Here is a 10,502-nt window from a genome sequence, read left to right on the forward strand (position 1 = left end):
AGAATTAACGTCAAAAATTCACAAAATAAATTTGGAAAATAATTTAAATCCACCATGGGTGTGATTGCTATTTATTCTCTCATCAATTATTGACATGTACTGAGCTATCAGTGAATAAACATAGATCTCCAATTTATTAAGTAATTGAGACAGCCAAAATATTAGGATACCAACACATATCCTATCATCAAATTATTTTTTAATATAAAGAAAGTTAGCTTGGATATAATTCTACACCAAACTTAATAATTAATATTATCACAAAAATTATATACAGCATATATTATATTTTGTCATCCTATAGGTAAGGATATTGAAACTTAGCAAGATTAAGTACTTTCCAATATTGAAACAATTTAGTAAATAGTAGAATTGAGCTATGCCTCAAACCAGTTCTCTTTCCAGATACCTCTTTGCTATTAAGGGAAGGATAGGAGCAGAAAGAAGGGGTTGTTCTTCTAGTCCAGTGGTCGGCAAACTGCGGCTTGTGAGCCACATGTGGCTCTTTGGCCCCTTGAGTGTGGCTCTTCCACAAAATACCACGGCCTGGGCGAGTCTATTTTGAAGAAGTGGTGTTAGAAGAAGTTTAAGTTTAAAAAATTTGGCTCTCAAAAGAATTTTCAATCGTTGTACTGTTGATATTTGGCTCTGTTGACTAATGAGTTTGCCGACCACTGTTCTAGTCCAATCAGATCCAGGCAGTTTCTAGGAGGAGGTAGTGATAATTCTCAGAAAAGTAAATTGAATGAAACATTGTGATTTAAAAGTCAGCTCTTTACTAAATGGGTTTAGTATCACTTTCAGTCAGTATGTAGGTTTGCTTGTCATTCTTATGTTTGCTAAGTTATCTTTGAGTGTGGGCTGGTCAGAGGAATGGATATAAGAGCAGAACTGAGGGAAGATCTGTTTTGCTCTAAAAAACAACAAAAGTTAATCACCTTGCCAAATATAGCCCTCGCTCCCCATGCAGAACACTATGGGGAAAATCAACTGCCTAGAACACAGAAAGGATTAGGATTCAGAATGGGGCTAAGGAAGAGATTTTGGTTTTACGGGCAGAGCCATTCCCATAACCTAGAACAAAATGGTCACCCAGAATTTTCCATATTGTTTTGAAACTGCAACACATTTGTTAACAGAAATAAAGTGTTAATTTCTTGTTTTTATTTTTATTTCGACACTATTACAAATGTCTCCATTCCCCCGACCTCCACCCAGTCCCAGGCCCCCCTTCCCTCTGGCTATCACCACACTGTTGTCTGCGTCTATGGGTTATGTATATATGTTCTTTGGCTAATCTCTTCACCTTCTTTCATCCAGTCTCCCCCTCCCTGCTCCCCTTGACAGATGTCAGTCTGTTCCATGTATCCATGTCTCTGTTTTTATTTTGTTCCTCAGTTTATTTTCTTCATTAGATTCCATATATAAGTGAGATCATATGGTATCTGTCTTTCTCTGACTGGCTTATTTCACTTAGAATAATAATCTCCAGATCCATCCATGCTGTTACAAAAGGTACAGTTTCCTTCTTTTTTACAGCTGTGTAGTCCTATATCCTTTTGGAATAATATGTGGTGTGCATGTATGTTTGTATGTATTCGTCATATATGCATAATAGTGCAAAAGTGTTAGTGTTGTAAATACCCAACAGTAAAGAATTGGTTATACATCCATATCTTAGACTTTTCTGTAGTTAATTAAATTGTGCAAATGGTTAATATTTAATAGTACTTTAATATACTTATGATTTATTTCTATATAATAAACTGAGCAATAAGATATATATGGCATAATACATATAGCTATATGTACTTAAAAATAGACTGGCAGGGTATGCTGTGATTAATCTTTTGGTTGTGGAGTAATGGGTATATTTGTAAGAATTCTTTTGACTGCCTGTGACAGAATGCTTAACTAAAAGATACTTAACTAAAAATAATATTTAATTGCCCTACATAACTGAAAAGTCCAGGGATAAGTTTGCTTCATAGCAAAGGTGGATCCAGAGATGAAAACAATGTGAGAAAGACTTTATATTTCTCCACAACTCAGCTTTGGTGTTGCTGCATATATGTGTTTTCTTTTATTTATACTAGTAAGTGATAGCTTTTGGTAGCTGCGGATTTCTGTCTTCTCATGATTGAATCCAGGAATAAAGAAAAATAAAAACATCTCATTCTAGCAACCCTACATAAATTACAGGAGTAATTCTACTTGAACCACTGGATGCTGCCCCTGCACCCATCAGTGTTTGGTTGAGGGATCATGTGTTGAGCTGATTCATCAGATTTGAGTAGAGAGTTAAGTCCCATCTAAAACCCATGCATTCAGGTGGAGGAAGGAAGTTGCCCTCACTCCAAATTAGGTAGAAATGTAAGTAGAAAAGAATGTGAGAGAGACAAAAACACCAGAATATACTACCATGGCTAACTTAATTTTTCCTTGATGATTTACAGTGTTTTCTAAATATTTTGCTCTGAACATGTGTTACTTTTATAATTTAAAAGTAATATCTATTATTAAATATGTTTACATGTATCAGATATTCTTATCCCTTGGTAGTCCTAGAAATATATTGAAAAGAAATAATTTAAAAGGAAGAAAAATCTTATATGCCAGTAGATATTCACTTAAACAGTATCTATAATTGCAAAATGCAATACACTTAAATGTGAAATAAATTATGGTAGTAAGCTGTTTAATTATATATAGTGCAGCTACATAGGTAAAGTACTGTAAAAACTAGTAACTGCTTGAAATATATTTGTAATATAGTATCATTCTAATTATAACAATGAAAAGTTGCACACTATAATTTTGACATTATAAAAATGTTGGGCCCAGCCAGCATTTTCAGTGGTTGAGTGTCAACCTATGAACCAGGAGATCACTGTTCAATTCCCAGTCAGGGCACATGCCCAGGTTGCAGGCTCCATCCACAGTAAGGAGTGTGTAGGAGACAGCTGATCAATGATTCTTTCTCATCATTGATGTTTCTATCTCTCTCTCCCTCTCCCTTTCTCTCTGAAATCAATAAAGATATATTTTTAAAAATGTTGGGAGAATTATGATAAGTAGACATGGAAAGGCAAGCATGATTATCATGCTAGAATGATTAATTTTAAAGTGATTTTAAAATTGTAAACTTTTAAACCAAAAAATAATTGAAGATATTCTTTTAGGTTTAGAAGTTACATAAGCCTCAGAGGTAACTAGGCTTATTGTATGAATGTTTAGAATTCTGATGTAAAAAGCATTGTAACTCTGTAGCCTCAAATAGTAAAGTCAATCATAATGAAAGACAACCACAATCATTCTTTTCTATGTGTTAGGATGCTTGGCTTGTTCCCTAAAATTACAATATCCTTAAAGAAATAAATACACCCAATTTTAGCTCTCATAGACTCAGAATCATACCCATATATCAGTTATTCAGTGTCTTCAATGTTAATATTATAGGTAGAAAACTCTTAAATCAGCTATTGTATTTTTTCTTAATATTTCTCTCAGTGTTGGTAACCTGAAACTAGCCCATCCTTATGCTAGACAGTATGAGGTTTAAATCAGCCTCTACTGTTTACTGTTGGCATAGCCTTTGCAAACTTTTAAAATTTCTTTGCATCTCAGGTTCAACATCTGTAGCTCAGGGATAGTTTCCATCTTAGTGGGTATTATATATATTAAATAAGTACTTTATTCAAATACTGCAGGATCTATGATGACTCCCTTGAAATATTAGCAGCTTTGGTGGCCAAGCATAAGCAAATGCTGCAAATAGTTATCCTTCTCTGTCACTTTTTACTTACAATTAAACTGTATGGGATGAGTTGAATCCTTGCCCTTCTGACAATATAGAAATGGCTGAGGAGGGAATAGTCATATTTCCCAGCTGAGTTACTAGTAAACTGACAAGGAGGATGAAAGATCATTCTAGGAGAATCTAAATGCCCCAAAAGATTCTATAGGAAATGAAAGTAAACGCGACAGAAAGAGCAATGGTGTTAATATGTTTCCAAAGTAAAAGGATATGCATTTTCTAATGTGTGCAAAATGGATACTCTCTCTGTAATGTCTAGTCGGCTGGTGGTGTTCAATAAGTGCTTAATAATGGCAAGGATATGTGATTATTTTTCTCCTGCCCTTTCAAGAGCTCTCGGTAGTAAGGGGAGGCTATAATCTCTTAATACTTCCAGGTGACTATTAAGTAGCATTACCTGGACTAAGGAGAGACATGCAAACAAGATCAAGGTCATGGGTAGTTGACATTTGTGTTTAGGTTGTTTGTCGCGAAATTCTGAATTTAGTGAGGCCTCTTGTCACACAATAACCTAGGGGAAAAGGCACTGGAGAAATAGAAGTAAGCAATTAAAATCCTGTTTGCTGCTCTATGCTTGTTTTGAGTTCATTGTTCAGCACATGAGCTAGTTCAAGAGTTTCATTTTCAGCAGTTCATTTGATTGAACTTGGGACCAATAAAGGCAAGAGGCCAGACAAAGCAGTAGGAAATGGCTGTGGCTTGGGAACATAACTAAAACTGGTAGTGATATAAAAATCAGCACTGTATTTTCTTCCTTTCTTTCAAGCCAAGGTTTTGATAAATTTCCCCTGGATAAATCTTCTGTCAACCCTTCATGTTTAATTTCTTACCCAATAAGCATCGTGAGTTTCTAACATTCAGATGTTTCATTTATTGATAAAAATATGTATAAATAAATTTGATTTGAGAAAGTGATGAAGGACTAAAATATGTAGAATCTCACCACACAATTTTTTAATGGCTCAGGAGACCTGCAATACTTAAAATGTTGGTTAGAAAGGAAATATTGGAAGAATATATATAAAAGAGAAGACTTTAGATATTTCTAATCTCATACTATTGGGTGAACTTGTGAGAATAGGTATTCCTTTCAGCATATGTGCTAGGTAATGCTTTTAGTATGATTCTTGACTTGGTTTCTTATAAGTAGGGTGTGTTTGTAAGTAGGCTGTATTATATTTTAAACATGAAGGATGGCTACAGCCAGCTCTTGAGATGTTCTCAGTGATCCTTCACCTTTTGGTTTTCACACCTTAGTAAATTCCCTTCCCACAATGAATACAGCTGACCTGTGTAACCCCAAGGATTTTGAAGAAATGGCAGTGTGTGACTTCCAAAGTTAGGATAATAATAAAACACTGAAGCTTCTATCTTGCTCTCTCTTGAATTACTCACTCTTAGGGAAGCCAGCTTCCATGTAGTAAGGATACTCAAGCAGCCCAATGCAGAGCTCCATGTGGCAAAAGATTACAGGTAGGGGAGAACCAATTTGGAAGAGTATCCTGCATTCCCAGTCAAACTTTCAGATGGCTCTGGCACCAGCCAACATCTTGACTGCAAACCTCTGAGAGAACCTAAGCCAAAACCACCCAACTAAGCCTTTTTGAAATTTCTGACCTGTAGAAAAAAAAAAAAAAAGAAAGAAACATTTATTTTAAGCCACTGATTTCTGAATTACACAGAAATCGATGAATACAGTTGTTAATAGGAATTTTATTATCATTTACTTACAATAATTATTTTCAGAGTTACTTTGAGGATACTTTCATAAATTCAAGTCTCTTCGCTTGTTAATCCTCTTTTTTCTACACTGCCAACAGGCTTGGATTGGATAGGCTATGCTTAAATCCCAAAAGCTCAGTGGTTTAAAAATAGGAAAGGCTTAATTCTTCCTCACACAAAGTCCTCTACACGTTTGGGTGACTCTCTAAGTCAGCTGTTGTCTATGTGATCATTTAGTATTGCCCTTTCATATCAACATACAGTTTCAAGATTGCTGAGGTAGAAGAAACAAGAGAAGCCCAACACCAGCAATTAAATGCTCTGCCTAGAAGCAAAACCTGTCACTTTCACTTTTATTCCATTAGCCAAAGCAAGACAGAGGACCATGATTAATTTACAAGGATCAGTCATATACAATACTTTCAAGTACCACAAAATATATAGTAAACAGCTGTGTCACTATCACATCATTTTGTTTTATTTGTACATATTTGCTCTATCATTGACTCCAGGTTACAATACCGAGGCTTCAGCTAATATTGATTCTAACTCATTTTTTTTTGCCATACTGAGGAAGGGTAGTTAATTGTGTGCTTTGTTCATACAAAGAGGAATACTTTGCTATACATTAATGTTGTTTTTATGAGTGCAAATTTACCCATAGCATGTGAGTAAATGTGTGTGTGCACAAGCATGCACTCCTCTCTGATTGCATAAAGAAAAATGTCATAGTGATGGATTAGCTTCTAGAGTCTGTACTTGCAGCGCCATAGTATTAATATCTGTCCTTTTAGAGAGAGAAAAAAACGTACAAAGTCATATACAGAGATTTTTTTTTTTGCCAAATATCCATTGAAACCAGTTGGGATATTGTGGATGAGTCTCTTATATACTGGACCAATTCTACCCTCTTCTGCTTTGCTATGTCAGAAACAGCTCTACCCAGGGCATAGAACTAACTGGAGAAAAAAATTTGACATCATATGTAGTAGTCACATAAAATTAAAAAGAAAACATGATCTTCTATAGAGCATAAGCTTTCAAATACAACTTGGCTTCATTATTGCTTCAAATAAGCAAACATATAGACTGCATGCTAGTAAATTGACATATTTAGAACAGTGTTTCATGGGACCTTTAATATATTCTTTAACCCCACATAAGCCATCCTATCTAATAAAGAGGGAATATGCTAATTGACCCTCACACCATCACAAAAGATGGCAGTGCCAACGGCCAATAAGGAGGGAATATGCTAATTGACTGCCCAGCCCTCAAAGATGGTGGCACCCACAGCCAATAAGGAGGGAATATGCTAATTGACTGCCCCACCCTGAAAGATGGCAGCACCCACAGCCAATAAGGAGGGAATATGCTAATTAACTGCCACACCCTCAGAGATGGCAGCATCTACAGCCACAAGATGGCAGCGCCCAGTCCCCTCAGCCCCTCCAGGGTGGCAGGTGCGCAGGCCAGGCCACTCCATGCACCTGTCTCTGGAGTCCCCCAGTCCCCTCAGCCCCCGAGCTGCCCAGGGCCACCCGAGGCTCAGGTAACCAGGGCCGGCCAAGGCTTGCACTGCTGGCAGTGGCAGCAGCAGAGGTGTGATGGTGTGTCACCTTCCCCTGATTGTTGGGTTGCCTCCCGTCCCTGAGGGCTCCCGGACTGTGAGAGGGGGCAGGACGAGCTGAGGGACCCCCCCATCCAATGCATGAATTTTCATGCACCGGGCCTATAGTCCTATATAATAAAAGCCTAATATGCTCAGTGTCTGGTCATCTAGTCATCCATTCAACCAATCAAAGCATAATATGCTAATGATATGCTAAGGCAGTGGTCGGCAAACTCATTAGTCAACAGAGCCAAATATCAACAGTACGACGATTGAAATTTCTTTTGAGAGCCAAAATTTTAAACTTAAACTTCTTCTAACATCACTTCTTCAAAATAGACTCACCCAGGCCGTGGTATTTTGTGGAAGAGCCACACTCAAGGGGCCAAAGAGCTGCATGTGGCTCACGAGCTTCAGTTTGCCGACCATGGTGCTAAGGCATCTCAACTCAGGCAACTCAACTAATTATGATGTGCACTGACCACCAGGGGGCAGACAGTTAACCAGTCGACCAGTCACTATGATGTGCACTGACCACCAGGAGGCAGATGCTCCAACCAGTAGGTTAGCTTGCTGTTGGGGTCCAGCCGATCAGGACTGAGCGAGACAGGCCGGACATGCCCTGGAGCCCTCCCACACCCCCTCCTTAGCTGGCCAACCTCCTGTGTCCCTCCCTGGCCCCAATTGTGCACCGGCGGGGTCCCTCGGCCTGGCCTCCACCCTCTCCCAATCTGGTACTCAGCAGGGGATGTCGGAGAGCCGGTTTCTGCCTGATCCCACAGGCCAGGCCGAGGGACCCCACTGGTGCACAAATTCGTGGACCGGGCCTCTAGTAATATTATATTGGACCAGGAACCAGGAAAAAGTTATCATGTAAGTAACTTGTACATCCTCAACCAGTGCTATTCTCTTTTATTCCCAAAGAAGTATGTTTTTCTTAGCTCTTAAAAAGTCAAGCCATTTCTTATCTTTCATTTTTCTTTAAAATTTGAATGATGATGCATGACTTGGGTAAAATGAAGACAAACACAAACACACATTTAGATATGTGAGGTGATTTCAGTTCATCTGCACTTTATCCAGATAAAACATTGCATTTTATTTGGATTCCTTCTTCAAATAGTATAAACGTCTCTTAGGAACCCCAAGCAAATCTTTTTTTAAATTCCACAAGTAAGAATTATAACTAACAAGATGTTTATTATATACATACATATATTACATATCATACATAATTATATCAAATAATTAACTTATTAAAACACATAATGTCGTAAAAGAGATCAGTGTACTGTACATTCATTATGCATGGATTACTAGTTACTAAACAATATGTAGTGATTAGGAGCAATGTGAAACCTTGACAAATTAAACTCTACTAATAGATATTAATGGCAATGCATTGTGAGTGACTGATGCTAATTTTAAACTGTTGTGGCTTTGGAACAGATTTTTTTAAAAGAATATTTTCAACACTCTGGTGCAAAGCTTCTGTGGGGCTAGATGACAGATGTCCTGTGAGTCCCTCCAAAGCAGGGGATAGAAGTATAGTGCTCCAAACAAGAAAGTGTGAGCAGAATGGCTTTTGGGCATGTGGGTGGGGAGACTGGCACTTTCTCATTTCAATTAAATAGAATTTTAAATTGTGAATTTGCACAGAGCTGAAAAAAGACAGCCATGTGGACGTTTGTTTTTATTCTTAAAGTGAATCCTGTTCTGCCCTTGATATACTCACGTAGTGCTCAGAGCTGCTAATGTAGACTCCTCCTATAATGTGAGATGTTGGGACACATATGTTCATGCAGAAAGTTTCCTTCTCAACAACTGAGGTACGCAGTATCTAAAATCAATTTGCTTTAACATGGCAGGATTGACATTCTGAAATACATGAGTTTTCTTATGGTGCATGGGAATAAAATATAAATGGTCTTGGCTGATGATTTTGGCTTTAGTCAAGATTGAGCTAGCACATTCCACCAGACCTCTCCCACTAATTAAGACTGAAACTCCATCTGAACACAAACCATGAAGGAACTATCAGAAGACTCTAAAAGATGGAGAGAGTAAGGTGGACTGGCTAGGGGATACCCCAGTGAAGAGTGCCCTCGGGAGGATAGGTATATATCCTGGCCTGGGTACTATAACTGCCCACGATTCAGAAATGACAATGAGCACAGACAAAAAAGAAAGAAAAAAAGCCCTAAGAAAAGCCCAGTCTCTCTGGCAAGAGATCTAAACACAATGATAGAAGCCTTTTGACTATTTGGCTACTCTGGAAAAATGTTGGCAGTTTCTTATGAAAAAAACACACCAATAAATGTGTTATTATAATTCACCATTACTACTCCTGAATATTTTCTCTAAAATAATGAAAACCTCTGTTCACACACCAAAAAAAAAAACAAACCAAAACACAAAAACAAAACAAAAGCTCAACACTATGAATGTTCATAGCAGCTTTATTTGTAATCAGTAAAAATTACTAATAATCTTTAGTTAAAAATATAAATGATTAGATGATGTTATTTTTATGTGATAGTATATTTGCCCTAGACTTTTAATGGATCATTGATTAGAACTATTTAAAATATCTGAAATCTCACAGGGGATGATTTTATTGTACTGGTATATTAATAAGCACCATTATGGAAAAGCCAGTGTTCAAATCCATGAAAAAAAAAAAAAAGGAAACATTGGAAGATTGGAAGTAAGGTATTAGAATTTAACTGGAGTTATAACCCACCTTTTATATTTTGGACATCAATATCCCTGTCTAGGACTCTCCTTTGGGATGATGATATTAAATTAATAGTGCTACAAAAATTTCTTTTTGCCATATTTCTTTTTAATAGAGTTAAAAGAACATGCCAACCTAAAAGACTTATTGGCAATAGTAGGTTGTTTATCGAAAGCTCCAATACTAGTCAATTTATCAAAGTTCTGGCATACACATGACTAAAAGAGACTCAGCTACCAGGAACATTGTCAAAAGAAATTCTCTCCTTATAAAATAGTATTTATGTGCTTTCTAAAAGTATCTGCTCCTTATTTTATATATAAAGGCATCTCACCTCTTTTGTTGTATCAGTGTTGCTCCTTTTGAACTAAAATCTGGTAATTAATATATCCAGGGAATAAGGATAGGTTCTGCCAGACATCCTAAGAAATAACAGCTACTATTGGGTTCCCTAAAGGATTTTGCATTTCAAATGAAAAGATTAGCACTTAGAAAAATTACTAGTACTAAGCAGATGTTAAAAATCTATATTATTTACCTTATTTTCTTAGCATTTAGAAAGGAATTTAGTGCAGTGTAACAGTTTAACATTTATTTTTAATTGTACTGTAAAA

Source organism: Cnephaeus nilssonii, assembly GCF_951640355.1.
Source record: "Cnephaeus nilssonii genome assembly, chromosome: 14".
Classification (NCBI taxonomy): domain Eukaryota; kingdom Metazoa; phylum Chordata; class Mammalia; order Chiroptera; family Vespertilionidae; genus Cnephaeus; species Cnephaeus nilssonii.